This window comes from Salvelinus namaycush, chromosome 20, assembly GCF_016432855.1.
Source record: "Salvelinus namaycush isolate Seneca chromosome 20, SaNama_1.0, whole genome shotgun sequence".
NCBI classification, from domain to species: Eukaryota; Metazoa; Chordata; class Actinopteri; order Salmoniformes; family Salmonidae; genus Salvelinus; species Salvelinus namaycush.
In genome coordinates, this window is record NC_052326.1 from 7,489,606 (window position 1) to 7,503,693 (window position 14,088).

At 40.4% G+C, this 14,088-nt stretch overlaps 1 protein-coding gene across 9 annotated transcripts in view; it reads left to right on the plus strand.

Moving 5' to 3' along the window:
* Positions 1-3,011: 3,011 nt before the first annotated feature.
* Positions 3,012-14,088, plus strand: part of LOC120065000 (R3H domain-containing protein 2) — an 80,017-nt gene continuing 68,940 nt past the window's right edge. For 8 of the 9 annotated variants that reach the window (XM_039015628.1, XM_039015635.1, XM_039015632.1 and 5 more), the window contains exons 1-2: positions 3,114-3,503; positions 3,685-3,763. The gene's annotated coding sequence lies outside the window, so the exon portion shown is untranslated. The other variant, XM_039015630.1, reaches the window with a different exon arrangement.

A 14,088-nucleotide genomic window follows, 5' to 3' on the forward strand; every position in this document is an offset into this window, starting at 1 on the left:
CAAACAGAAGTTGGCACATCGATGGTACCGACTTCTGACACTTTTGGAGGTCGTAAAGCATAATAGTTTATAGGTCAAACCTTTCAGACGCTACAGACGTTTTCGTGAGGAGACCGATTTTCGGGATGTCTCATGGTCTGACAAACACGGCTCTAGCTCTGCCACCTTTCACCGCAGATGCGGAAGTGCATCATTGGCAGATGTGGGTGATTGAGACCAGAGGAGGCTGGTGGGAGGAGCTATTGGAGGAGGGGCTCATTGTAATGGCTGGAAAGGAACCATTGGAACAGAGTAGGTTCCGTGTGTTGGAAGTGTTTGTTACCGTTCCATTAATTCCATTCCAGCCATTACAATGAGCCCATCCTCCTATAGCTCCTCCCACCATCCTCCTCTGATTGAGACACATCCAATGCAAAAAACCCAGATATATCTAGCTTAAACCGACAGATTTTGATGGGGATTTTTTTGTTATGTAACTTAGATGGATGCACCGGTGTGTCAATCAACTCTAGGGTGTTAAATAGTAAAGTAAAATGTTTTAAACTTCTACCACAAAAATACTTTTAAAGAGCTTTAGCAAGCTCCACAACTATACTTGTAAAGTTACCATCTTGTTATTATTACAAGTGCTCAGCATATATGGGAACTCCTTCAAGACTGTTGGAAAAGCATTTCAGGTGAAGCTGATTGAGAGAATGCCAAGAGTGTGCCAAGCGGTCATCAAGGCAAAGGGCGGAGAATCTCCAATACTTTCTCAAACACTTTTTTGGTTACATGATTCCATATGTGTTATTTCATGGTTTTGATGTCTTCACTATTATTCTACGATATAGAAAATAGTAAAAACAAAACAACTTGAATGAGTAGGTGTTCTAAAACTTTTAACCGGTAGTGTAAATTTGCAGAAATTCGCATAAAATAACCAACCAACAGTAACTCTTGAACCGTTCAAGCTAGAGACACTAAATCAACTTTCACATGTTCAGGCTATCCTAACTTCAAATTCTTTAACACTTTTATCAATTATGATTGAATAAATGTGCATACATCTGCATGAAATAACCCACAAACAGTAACTCTTGAACCGTTCAAGCTACAGACACCAAACCAACTTTCATATTTTCAGGCTACCCTAACTTTTCATCTATCTACTTTTTTCAACTAAAACCAGTCACCACCATTACTACTGCAGACATTAGCACTACTATAACATATTTCAAAACCATACATGCTTTATAACAAGCTAGCAAACACACCACATTTTCTTCAGGAAATGTACTTTTCAGTGATCACCTAAAGATCACTGTTACCTAAAGAGTTTACGAGACAGAGCTACAGCTAGCTATCAGTAGGTCTACATACAAACCTGTTGGTCCCATGTTTCATGAGCTGAAATAAAATATCCCAGAAATTTTACATACTCACAAAAAGCTTATTTCTCTCAAATTTTGTGCACAAATTTGTTTACCTTGTTAGTGAGCTTTCTCCTTTGCCAAGATAATCCATTCACCTGACAGGTGTGACATATCAAGAAGCTAACTAAACAGCATGATCATTACACACGTGCACCTTGTGCTGGGGACAACAAAAGGCCACTCTAAGATGTGCAGTTGTCACACAACACAATGCCACAGATGTCTCAATTGCGGGTGCTATTTAATGAAGCTGCCAGTTGAGGACTTGTGAGGCATCTGTTTCTCAAACTAGACACTCTAATGTACTTGTCCTCTTGCTCAGTTGTGCTCCGGGGCCTCCCACTCCTCTTTCTATTCTGGTTAGGGCCAGTTTGCGCTGTTCTGGGAAGGGAGTAGTACACAGCGTTGTACGAGATCTTCAGTTTCCTGGCAATTTCTCGCATGGAATAGCCTTCATTTCTCAGAACAAGAATAGACTGACGAGTTTCAGAAGAAAGGTCTTTGTTTCTGGCCATTTTGAGCCTGTAATCAAACCCACAAATGCTGATGCTCCAGATACTCAATCTAAAGAAGGCCAGTTTTATTGCTTCTTCAGCTTCGTTTTCAGCTGTGCTAACATAATTGCAAAAGGGTTTTAAAATGATAATTTAGCCTTTTAAAATGATAAAGTTGGATTAGCTAACACAAAGTGCCATTGGAACACAGGAGTGATGGTTGCTGATAATGGGCCTCTGTACGCCTATGTAGATATTCCATTAAAGAAAATCTGCCGTTTCCAGCTGCAATAGTCATTTACAATATTAACAATGTCTACACTGTATTTATGATCAATTTGATGTTATTTAGATGGACAAAAAAATAGTTTTTCTTTCAAAAACAAGGACATTTCTAAGTGACCCCAAACTTTTGAACGGTAGTGTACATTTTACAGACACCGTATGTTTTACATTTGTTATCTTGTTGTTATTAGTCCCACCCTTCAGCTCCATTCAACCCCTCCCATCTATTTCTTAACACCATCCATATTGGATTTCTTTTTGCCATATATTTTTAAACTGTGCTGCTTCACAAAAGTACTGTACCTTTCTATTCTCATAGTTTATACAGATTGTAAATTAAAGATACATTTTTTTGCTAAAATAATTATTATATTATTGATCGATTGACTATGACTTTTAAAATCACCCAGTATTGCTATCTGCAATTCTTCAGCCATTCCTAGGCCTGTGACCAAAAACGAGCTACATATGGACAGTACCAAAATAAATGATCTAATGACTGCCTCCTCACAGGAAAATCTGCAGAGCTGGGAAGAATAAGAGTTACAAGATGTTTGAATGATAGTGACCCGTCCTCCCAGGCTCCTGGCCTGGAGTAGGATCAGATAATTTGTGGAATAGTGGTGAGGTTTTAATGGGTACTGGGTTAGTTGGTAGGGCAATTTTTCACAAAGTGTAACGAATTCATCCTACACAATAGAGTAGGGGGCGGCATGCACCTATAACATTTGTTTGTGGACCGCAATAATACAGAAGAAGATGAAGAAGTGTTCGAGGGTAAAGGCTGGAGGGGGGCGTTCCTGTAGAGAATGCACATGCAGGAACACCCCGAATTGCGGGTCGCAATCACACAGTATTGGAAGCCGGAGCTGAAGGGAATCTCGTTTTTCTTTATTTTATCTAAAGTGTAAGGTTCTCGTTATTTCCGTTTTAGAAGTTATTGGATGCTTTCTCTCTGATTTGATCTTCAACATTCGATGTAGATACCTCTCACGTGTGTGCGGTTTTGAGTCGATAGCGTTTGACAGTGCAGTGGCTTTCACCGTGAGCCAACTCAGCCAGGGCAGCGTTTGGTTAGCCATGGAGCCAACGTTACTAATTAACTAGCGATTTATTGTTACCATTATTAGTTAGCATTGGGTAAACCATTCGGAGGGTGGTTGACACACGGTATCGCTAACGAACCGCATACATATTGGCATTTCTTCAATTGGCTCATAACCCATGATCCTGTCATTGATATTGTTTTTAATCGAATTTGTTCTTATGTTAGCTAACGTTTTAGATAATTAGCTAACTAAAGGAGCAGGTGAGTTGACACCTTGTTTGACAGCTAAGTTACTGTTACCGTTAGATAAGAAGAAAAGGCTAACTTGGTTGCTGCGTATTGTCCGTTTAGCTAGCTAACGTTAAACATTTGGGAACTCAGCACTGCACTAGCAGCTGCTAGCTTACCCTACACTAATGTTAACCTGTCTGTGTACCAGCAGTAGCTAACGCGTTAGCAGCCTTCAACTCGGGAAAACAAACATCGAAGAAGCTTTCATTGAGAGAAGACTCATCTAAACGGTAAACGAGAGTTTATTCTATATTCTACCAACCACTGTAAATTAGCTAACTAACTAGCTAGTCTACCTAATGTACTTGCCAGAAGATACCGACCCTATCGTGAAGCTATTTTACACTGAGATGCACTGAGGTCTGAACTCAGTCATGGCTACTACATTAAGACACAATGGAGCTGGTGTGAGATATGGGTTGGAAAACGTACCTCAATGCAGGGATGGGATATGCCACTGTACTCCACATCGTACCTATAATCAACACTGCTCTTTAAATACTGCTAGTTTTCCCTGAAAACTGCCATTTTTGTCCTCCATGTTAACTAGCAGTAGCCACAGCATCCATTATGAAATTACATATTGGGTTGAACAACAAATGAGCTGATTGGCTGACACTGCCACTATCAGGTGGGTCCTGATAGTTAGCATTGACGAAAAGGGCAGTTTTCCTGGAAAACCAGCAGTATTTCAATCTTCTCGATGTGTCCGTGTGGACGAAGTTAACTTGGAGTACAGTGGCATATCCCATTCCTGCATTGAGGAAAGTTTTCCGACCCATATCTCGTGTCGGCTCCACAGTGTCTTTCATGTAAACATGATTGCATTCCCGAACGCCGTGTTTTTCAGTGTAAATGAGCATAACGGTAGGGTCGTTGTCTTGACATGCGGCACTTGGGGTGGACACCCACCTCAATCAATGAGAGAAGATTTGAAATAGACAAAATGGTGGTGAACACATTGGATTACTTCATGGGGCAAAACAATTATTTCATTTAATAACGGAGCATTTTTTTCAATTCAAACGAACCCCCTGCAACTAGACATGGAAGTTTAGAAGATGTGTTGTCTTCCAAGTCACTGTGCTATGCTTTACACAAACTACTTTGTAACGGCTGTATGGAAAGCATAGCTATATCTTGTTATGGTCTCAACATATGCAGTGCCAAGCACTGTGTGTGTGTGTGTTAGTCATTGCCCCTCTACCTGTATTTGTGGGAGAATAGTTGATTTCTGGATGCTTTGTTGGATACCCTACATATCAGACAGTGTACTAGGAACTGTGTTGTGGGAGAGATTGAAAGCTTTACTGGAAATATAGCCTCAGCCTGAGCCTACATGTTTTGGGAAGCACTATTAAAATACTCTTAGTTGTAAAGGGGATCAAATACCCGTCATATACTATACAGCCTAAACTAACAGTACTCCACAATCTGGTTTGAATATCACAGAATAGCATGGTCTATTAGATTAGTTAATGTAGCCAACTTCAGTCCCCTCCCTCCCTCAACTCATCTTGCCTAATGAGCACATAAGAGCTTGGATAGGAAAAGCATGTAGTGCAGATGACTGTACGCTGCTCACTCTCTGTGCAGCAGCAGCATATAGTCAATTAGTGTCCGAATGTTATGGGTGGGGCATGTGGTTTTTAGAGAATAGCTTGTGTGGTTTTAGGAACAGGCTAGTCTTCGATGGGTGAACCATTGATTCAACAGTCTGCTCCTAATGAAGCGGCGGTGTGGTGGGAGCTGCCTGCTGTGGCTGCCTGTCTCTTGTCATCCACCTCAATTTGCTATTGCACTGGTGGCTGTACCCTAACTATCATTTGGTACAGAAACACACATGGAAATATGCAGTTTCCCTTGTCAATTTGTCCTTATTTGAGCCTTTGTAGTTTACTTTTTTTTGATTGGAACATGAAAAGGCTCAAAAGAGGCATTTGATTTTCTATCCTTAGTTTGTACCATGTGTTATCTAGCCACATTAAAAAAATGATAATAATAGATGAACGGGTTTGACTAGATTAGGCTATAGATGGAAGTAGTATATCATAAATATAATTTTTTGAGACGGAGATTTGATAGCCCTGAGTAAATGTGATTCCAGTGATGAGTCATCTCATTCTGTTCTACCCTGTTCAAAGGCACTTACATATTTTGTCTTGCCCATTCTCCCTCGGAATGGCACACATACACAATCCATGTCTCAAGGCGGCTTAAAACCTCTTTTTTAACCTGTCTCCTCCCCTTCATCTACACTGATTTGAAGTGGATTTAACAAGTGACATCAATAAGGGATCATAGCATTCACCTGGTCATTCTGTCATGGAAAGAGCAAATGTCCTAATGTTTTGTACACTCAGTATCCTATCTATCTGAAGAACTAAAAATCACCGAAATTAAAGCTAGACGGGGAGATCTGAAAATACCCATATCGGTGTTAATTTTGTTATGTTTGAGCAAAGAACACAGCATAAGCCATGGCACAATTCATTGAATTCAATTGAACTTGCTTTAAAACTGCATTTTTCTCTCCGCTGCATTGCAAAATGGGAATAATTGCAGGAAATCAGCTTTAAAAACAGAAAAAAAAAAATCTCTGCTCCATGGATACATTTGCAGAATAGCAGGAAGTTGGCTTAAAAGTGCAACTGTTTCTATACCTTTTTGATGCGGATAAAATCCTGGGGTAGATTCACCGCCATAGAACCCTATCCCTACTCATCAGTTTGCCTACCTGAGATCTGCTTCTGTGTTTGCAGCAGTGGAGATGGTGGCTTTTGCTAGAGAGATGTGAAGAGATATTTATAGATCTTTGCCTGAGCACAGAGCTGGTGCTACTGCTGCTTCCCCCCCCCCCCCCTCTCTCTCTTCACCCTCTCCCTCCCTCTCCTTCTATCTACCCCCTCGATTTATCTGTATCTCTCTCCCTCTAGCTGTCTTTCCCTCCATGCCTTGCTAGATGTATATAATCCTTCCACTGCTTGCTAGATGTAAATAATTGATCAGAACTGGAGGCTGGGAGGGAATAGGTGACTGGGTGCAGGGCTCTGGGTCCAGGTTGACATTGGACATGTGTGTGTTGGTTGCATGGCTGTGGGTCCAGACTGGATCAGACCTGTCATTACTTTCAGTAGCTTGACTTACATCCAATTGACGACACATTTTAATGCGAATATTCCCAAATCTGTATGAAAACATTATGCACATTGTCCCACAAGATGTTTCCATCAAATGTACTTTTTGCAGATGAAAGGCTGTGCGTGATGATGTAGTGCATATGAAAATACATTTTTTTTGTGGTTAAATTCCCATGTACTGAATTAAAAAATACAAGTTACAGGGGTTTCCATCGCATTTTCAATTCTACTGATAGTTTTATCCCAAAAAAGGTTGCGTTATATAGCGACTGTTCCCACTCTGGTCTTGGCACGTGCGCTCTAGCCAACAGCTCACAGATACAGTGCAGGTATAGCCTACATGATGACATTGTTATGGACAAAGTAGCAAGAGCCTTTTTTTTTGTCAAACTGCAGTCAAGAATCGATCATCATGTCACCAGAATAAGACCCTCGATATTTATTGGAAAGGAGCATCAAGCTCATCACTGTGCACTTTCCCCACCCTGTGAAGTTCATCACTTATTTAATCTGTAATTTGTAGCCTAATAAACTGCATACTTTCCCAAATCGTGGGGGGAGGACCCCACAACATATCATCGTGTGACTCCAAGTTACGTGTGGTTTGAGTTACTGTACTTAAGGCACTGGGTGAATTTGCCTGTGTTCACTGGTAGGTATTCTTTTTTAAATAGGTTGCCTCACAGGAAATACAGTTATTAGAATGGAATAGAAATTAGTAGCGTTTTAAATTGAGATTTGTCTACAAAACTGCCCCCTGTCCCTTTTTAAAACATTTTTTTTAACATTTTATATAATAAGTATGATGGTTATTATATAAATATTTGCACATAAAATAATTTCCCACCGCCAATTCTCGCATAAATAATTTTACAGGCAGAGAAAGATCCCACCTTGTCTCGTGTATTTTATTTTGTCGACATTAGCTGTTTCAGTCAGGCCTGTCGTGACATTATTTTATTCAACATGTACTGTTATCGCATAAAAAGGTTGGAAGGCAGCAAAACCCTCACTGTGAGAAGACGGGAACCGGTATCGAGGGGGAGAGAAACTGGATCATCTGTCATCACTATTAGATCTGATATTTCAGTCACAAGATGTCCAAACAAAAGCACGCAATAAATCCATTGTTGTGAGATGTATACATTTGGGGCAGCAAGTAGCCTAGTGGTTAGAGCGTTGGGCCAGTAACCGAAAGGTTGCAAGATCGAATCCTCGAGCTGACAAGGTAAAAATCTGTCGTTCTGCCCCTGAACAAGGCAGTTAACCCACTGTTCCTAGGCCGTCATTGTAAATAAGAATTTGTTCTTAACTGACTTGCCTTGTTAAATAAAGGTACAAAAATTGTTTAAAAATGAAAGGAAGAAATATATATACTAAAAAATAAATGGCAATACGTTTTGGCTACAGCTGCTGGTCGTTCTGTGTTTTGGGGGATTGGACATGTTATGACTACGCTAGGAGTGTGAATGGTTAAACATTAAAATGAAATTGGGATATTAACTTTCAGAAAACAACGGAAAAATGTTTCTTCCACAAAATGAAAGGCACAGACGTGCCGTTATCACGAAACTACCAATAACAGGTCCCGAATCATCATAAAGGGAAAAATAAAAATGTAACATACCTAATGCAACAATGCTGTAACATTAGTATGAGATTAGCATCTTTCAAATGAAATGCCATGAATATAAGGTGCGTCAGGTTGTTATTTAGAAAAATGGCTGAAAAATGGCAGTATGTGACAGCAGCGAAACAGCCTGCTCTGCCCCCAGTACAGTATCGAGTCTGCTGCTGCTCTCTGTGCTTTTAGCTGACCCCGTAGCTATATATCTTTATATATTTATATCTATATACTGTATCGATTTTTATTTCTATGTACTGTATACGTTTTTCTTTCCTCCGCTCTTGACTGCATATGCTGCTATAGAAATTGAATGACTAGAACGTACATCCCCATTCAAGTCAGTGATGGCATAATGGGTGGTTATAAACGGTTATGACAGTTTTATTTTAATGATTGTCTTCATCCATAACCGTCAATTTTATACGGTAATTGTGCAAGCCCTAATGTTTATCAGTGCAGTGCCCAGCTAGCTAAAACTCCATCCCTGTGTTTGTCAGTGACGCTAGCTAGAAGCAAGCAGGCTACAACAATTTAAATCAGCTGATGAAATTACTTGTGACCGATATAGCCTACTTGTACAGGAATAGAGATGTTTTGTTTTTACAACTTTCTCACTGTCTATCAGAGCATGCGTCAGTCTGCCCCAGTGCCTGCGTCTCATTGTGAGTGAGCCATGCACAATACAGGTCGCGGGAGACGATGCTCGCAAATAGATTTTTAATTTTGGAATATTGATAAGTGGCAGTTGATGTCAAGTGCGCGTTGTCTCAATGCTCATTTAGGTTAAAACACTTAACAGACTAGATTGATCACAAGGGCAAGTGGCGACTCGATAAAGGGCTTATGGGCCAAGTGTTTGGTTTGAGATTCAGCCTGTGACTACATTTGATAGAACGTAATAGCCCCCTAGCGGTCATACGGAACTGGACTATCATACGCAATAGGACCAAAATCTGCATGTGGAATTGTAATGTTTTGATTTTGTTTGAATTAAGCCACAATATTGTACATTTTAACTAGCCTAACTTTTGCCATATTTTTGTCATGATGCATGAGAGCGTGTGCATGCATGCATACATAACGGTGTCTGCGTGTGAGCGAGGTGCATGCAGTTCATACCTGTGTGTTAGGCCTGGGTGGTATCCAGATTATCTTCAAACTGACCTTGTGCCATACCGGCATATTCGGTAATACCGGCACTGAACACAAGGGGCGCTTAAAAAAAAGAAAAAACACTTTGCTGTTACCAAGCAATGCTTGATTTTGGAAAAAGCTCACCACTAAATAGCATGGTATCAGCATGTTAAATGTGCAACTGGAGCGAAAAAAATTCTAGACCACCTTTACGTACATACCCCAACCAGAAGCCATGCATTACAGGCAACATCCGCACTGAGCTAAAGGCTAGAGCTGCCACTTTCAAGGAGCGGGACTCTAACCCAGAAGCTTAGAAGAAATCCCGCTATGACCTTCGACGAACCGTCAAACAGGCAAAGCATCAAAACAGGACTAAAGGGAAGCACAGCCAAGAGCTGCCCAGTGACACAAGCCTACCAGACGAGCTAAACTACTTCTATGCTTGCTTCGAGGCATGTAACACTGAAACATGCATGAGAGCATCAGCTGGAAGACTGTGATCATGCTCTCCGCAGCCGATGTAAGTAAGACCTTTAGACAGGTTAACATTCACAAGGCCGCAGGGCCAGACGGATTACCAGGACGTGAACTCTGAGCATGCGCTGACATACTGACATTTTCAACCTGTCCGAGTCTGTAATACCCACATGTTTTAAGCAGACCACCATAGTGCCTGTGCCCAAGAAAACTAAGGTAACCTGCCTAAATGACTACCGACTCGTAGCACTCACGTCTGTAGCCATGAAGTGCTTAGTAAGGCTGGTCATGGTTCACACAATGACGGCCTATCGGGGAACAGTGCCTTGTTCAGGGGTAAAACGATCTTGTCAGGTCGGGCATTCGATCTAGCAACCTTTCGGTTACTGGCCCAACGCTCTAACATTTACATTTACATTTTAGTCATTTAGCAGACGCTCTTATCCAGAGCGACTTACAGTAGAGTGCATACATTTTATTACATTTTACATACTGAGACGAGGATATCCCTACCGGCCAAACCCTCCCTAACCCGGACGACGCTATGCCAATTGTGCATCGCACCACGGACCTCCCGGTTGCGGCCGGCTGCGACAGAGCCTGGGCGCGAACCCAGCCCAGCCTGGGCGCGAACCCAGAGACTCTGGTGGCGCAGCTAGCACTGCGATGCAGTGCCCTAGACCACTGCGCCACCCGGGGCTACCTGCCTAGTGGTTTGTTCAGGCATTCTTGAGTCTGAAGCAGATATGCACCTTTTTTTAAACATTATTTGATTTATATCGTGATAATATTTGTTATCGAATGATTAAAAAAAAAAAATATATATATATATATATATTTTTTTAGATATTGTGATAATTTATTTGCCATATCGCCCAGCCCTATTATCAATCATTGTTTTTGAAACCAGTGGACAGCCAGTGATAAGCCAGTGGAAAAATGTGCTCTTGCAACACTCTTGCTGCATAGTGCAGATCCCAGCCTATGGAATAAAAGTGGGGCTTTAATTCATGCTGGTAAGATAAATCCATTGGAATAATGGACACATGCTCAAACTCGTACACGTTTGATAGACTTAAAGGGGCAATCTGCCAGCAAGCAAGTGCTCAGCATATGTGGGAACTCTTCAAGACTGTTGGAAAAGCATTCAAGGTGACTACCTCATGAAGCTGGTTGAGATAATCCCAAGAGTGTGCAAAGCTGTCATCAAGGAAAAGGGTACTTTGAAGAATCTCATATGAAATATATTTTGATTTAACACTTTTTGTTTGTTTACTACATGATTCCATATGTGTTATTTCATAGTTTTGATGTCTTCACTATTATTCTACAATGTATAAATAAAGACCCCGGAATTAGTAGGTGTGTCCAAACTTTTGACTGGTACTGTATGTGTGAAATGTGTGTTGATTTTAGAATGTACCATTATCATGCACCGGTCTCGAAACAGGGGCAGCGGGAAAAATACACTTAAATAGCGAATGAATGACGCTTATCTTGTGTTTCATTTCCATTCTAGCCAGGTAGGCTATACTCCGGTTGTAAAGATAAGCAATGTGCTTAATACTAGGAAAGGTGAGAAATAAATATAGTAGGCCTCGTCTATAGAAAGCTGATGGGATCCTCCTGTTTTTAATAGAGGCCATCACTCTGTTTTCTCACGCAATTGCATAGCCTATAGAAATGTTGCGCAACATGAGCTCTCATGAAGTGTTTGATTCGATTTTCGATAGCATTTGCAATGATGTCAGAGTTATTTAGAGGGTCAATAGAGTGCTGAGTACCAGGCAGTTAGCAAGTTTGGTAGGCTACTAATGATCAGCAGCAGCATCAGAGCTTGGAGAAGCCTAATTACCATGACTAAACCATCACATGGAATTTGACTGCCTTCATGAATCTCGACCGCCGGTCTGGAGCTAATAGTCACCCCAAACTTCTTCCATTTAAGAATGATGGCCACCATGTACTTGTACCTTCAATGCTGGAGAAATGTTTTGGTACCCTTCCCCAAATCTGTGCCTCTACACAATTCTGTCTCGAAGCTCTATGGACAATTCCTACAACCCCATGGCTTGATTTTTGCCCTGACATGCGCTATCAACTGTGGGACCTTATATAGACAGGTGTGTGCCTTTCCAAATCATGTCCAATCAATTGAATTTACCACAGGTGGACTCCAATCAAGTTGTAGAAACATCTCAAGGATGATCAATGGAAACATGATGCAGCTGAGCTCAATTTCGAATCTCATAGCAAAGGGTCTGAATACTTATATATATATATATAAGGTATTTCTGTTTTTATTTAATACATTTGCAAACATTTCTAAACCTTTTCGCTTTGTCATTATGGGGTATTTAGTGTAGATTGATGGATTTTCTAAAATGCATTTTAGAATAAGTCTAATGTAACAATGTGGAAAAAAGTTAACGAGTTTGAATACTTTCCGAATGCACTGTATGGGACCCATTTCAGAAAGCTGGGTGTATGACAGGTGTCACTACCTCACATTAAAGGCAATTGAAAGTAATTAAAAAATATATTTTTTTATCTAAATGCATTTTTTTGTTGGTACAGAAATTCATTTTTGAACATGTGAACCTTTTTGTGCTGTAATAACAAACTCGTATGGAATCTGTAAATATAAATGTGATATCATGAAGATGGTTAGACACAGATAAAATACAGAATCTTGCCTAGCCATGATTGGTTGAGATAAGGAGGGGGCTGGGACATTCACGAGAAAGAGTTCATTCTCTCTCTCAAGGGGTCTCTGTCAAATGGCATATCCTGCTCTCTGCTACCGTGGATATTTCAAAGATCCATTGGATTTACTCATTCGGAGGGGTTGGGTTAAATGCGGAAGACACATTTCGGTTGAATACGTTGTTGTGCAACTGAGTAGGTATCCTCTTTCCCAGCGGTGCTTGCTTGTGGAAGCCTATGGCTGTGCAATGGCATAATGTTGTTGTGTTCATTTGGCAGACGAGACACTCTTATTTCCCAGGCCGGTATCACAGTCAAGTCACACCTATTTTATTTTCGAATAACAGAATATTTTTCCAAATGATAAGTTGCCAGTGTGAAGTGATGGCATATCCCCTTTGGAACAGTCAGTTGAAATGGGGCTTAATTTGGCATGTTTAAAGACCATTTTTTCCCACTGTTTCAAACCAAAATCGATATACAGACGTTTGACTTTTTAATTCTGCCTGTTCTTTTGAATTTTCTAAATGGTAGGTAAAGTGGAGGAGATGGGTTAAGATTTTTAAGCCTTGAGACAATTGAGACATGGGTTGTGTATCAAATTTAATTTGTCACACACATTTTTAGCAGATGTTATTGCGGGTGTAGCGAAATGCTTGTGTTTCTAGCTCTAACAGTGCAGTAATATCTAACAGTAATATCTAACAATTTCACAACCATACACATCTAAAGTAAAGCAATGGAATTAAGAAAATATAATTATTGGGCAAGCAATGTCAGAGCAGCATAGACTTAGATACAGTAGGAGAGAATACAGTATATACAGTGCCTTGCAAAGGTATTCACCCCACTTGGCATTTTTCCTATTTTGTTGCACTACAAACTGTAATTTAAATGGATTTTTATTTGGATTGCATGTGATGGACATATACAAAATAGTCCAAATTGCTGAAGTGAAATTAAAATAACTTGTTTAAAACAATTTAAAAAAAAATAGAAAACGGAAAAGTGGTGCGTGCATATGTATTCACCTCCTTTGCTATGAAGCCTCTAAATAAGATCTGGTGCAACCAATTACCTTCAAAAGTCACGTTATTAGTTAAATTGCACAAAGGTGGAATTTAAGTGTCACATGATCTGTCACATGATCTCAGTGTGTGTGTGTGTGTGTGTGTGTGTATATATAAATCTGTTCTGAAAGACCCCAGAGTCTGTAACACCACTAAGCAAGGGGCACCACCAAGCAAGCAGCACCATGAAGACCAAGGAGCTTTCCAAACATGTCAGGGACAAAGTTGTGGAGAAGTACAGATCAGGGTTGGGTTATAAAAAAAATATCAAACTTTGAACATCCCACGGAGCACCATTTAAATCCATTATTAAAAAATTGAAAGTATATGGCACCACAACAAACCTGCCAAGAGAGGGCCGCCCACCAAAACTCAGACCAGGCAAGGAGGGCATTAAT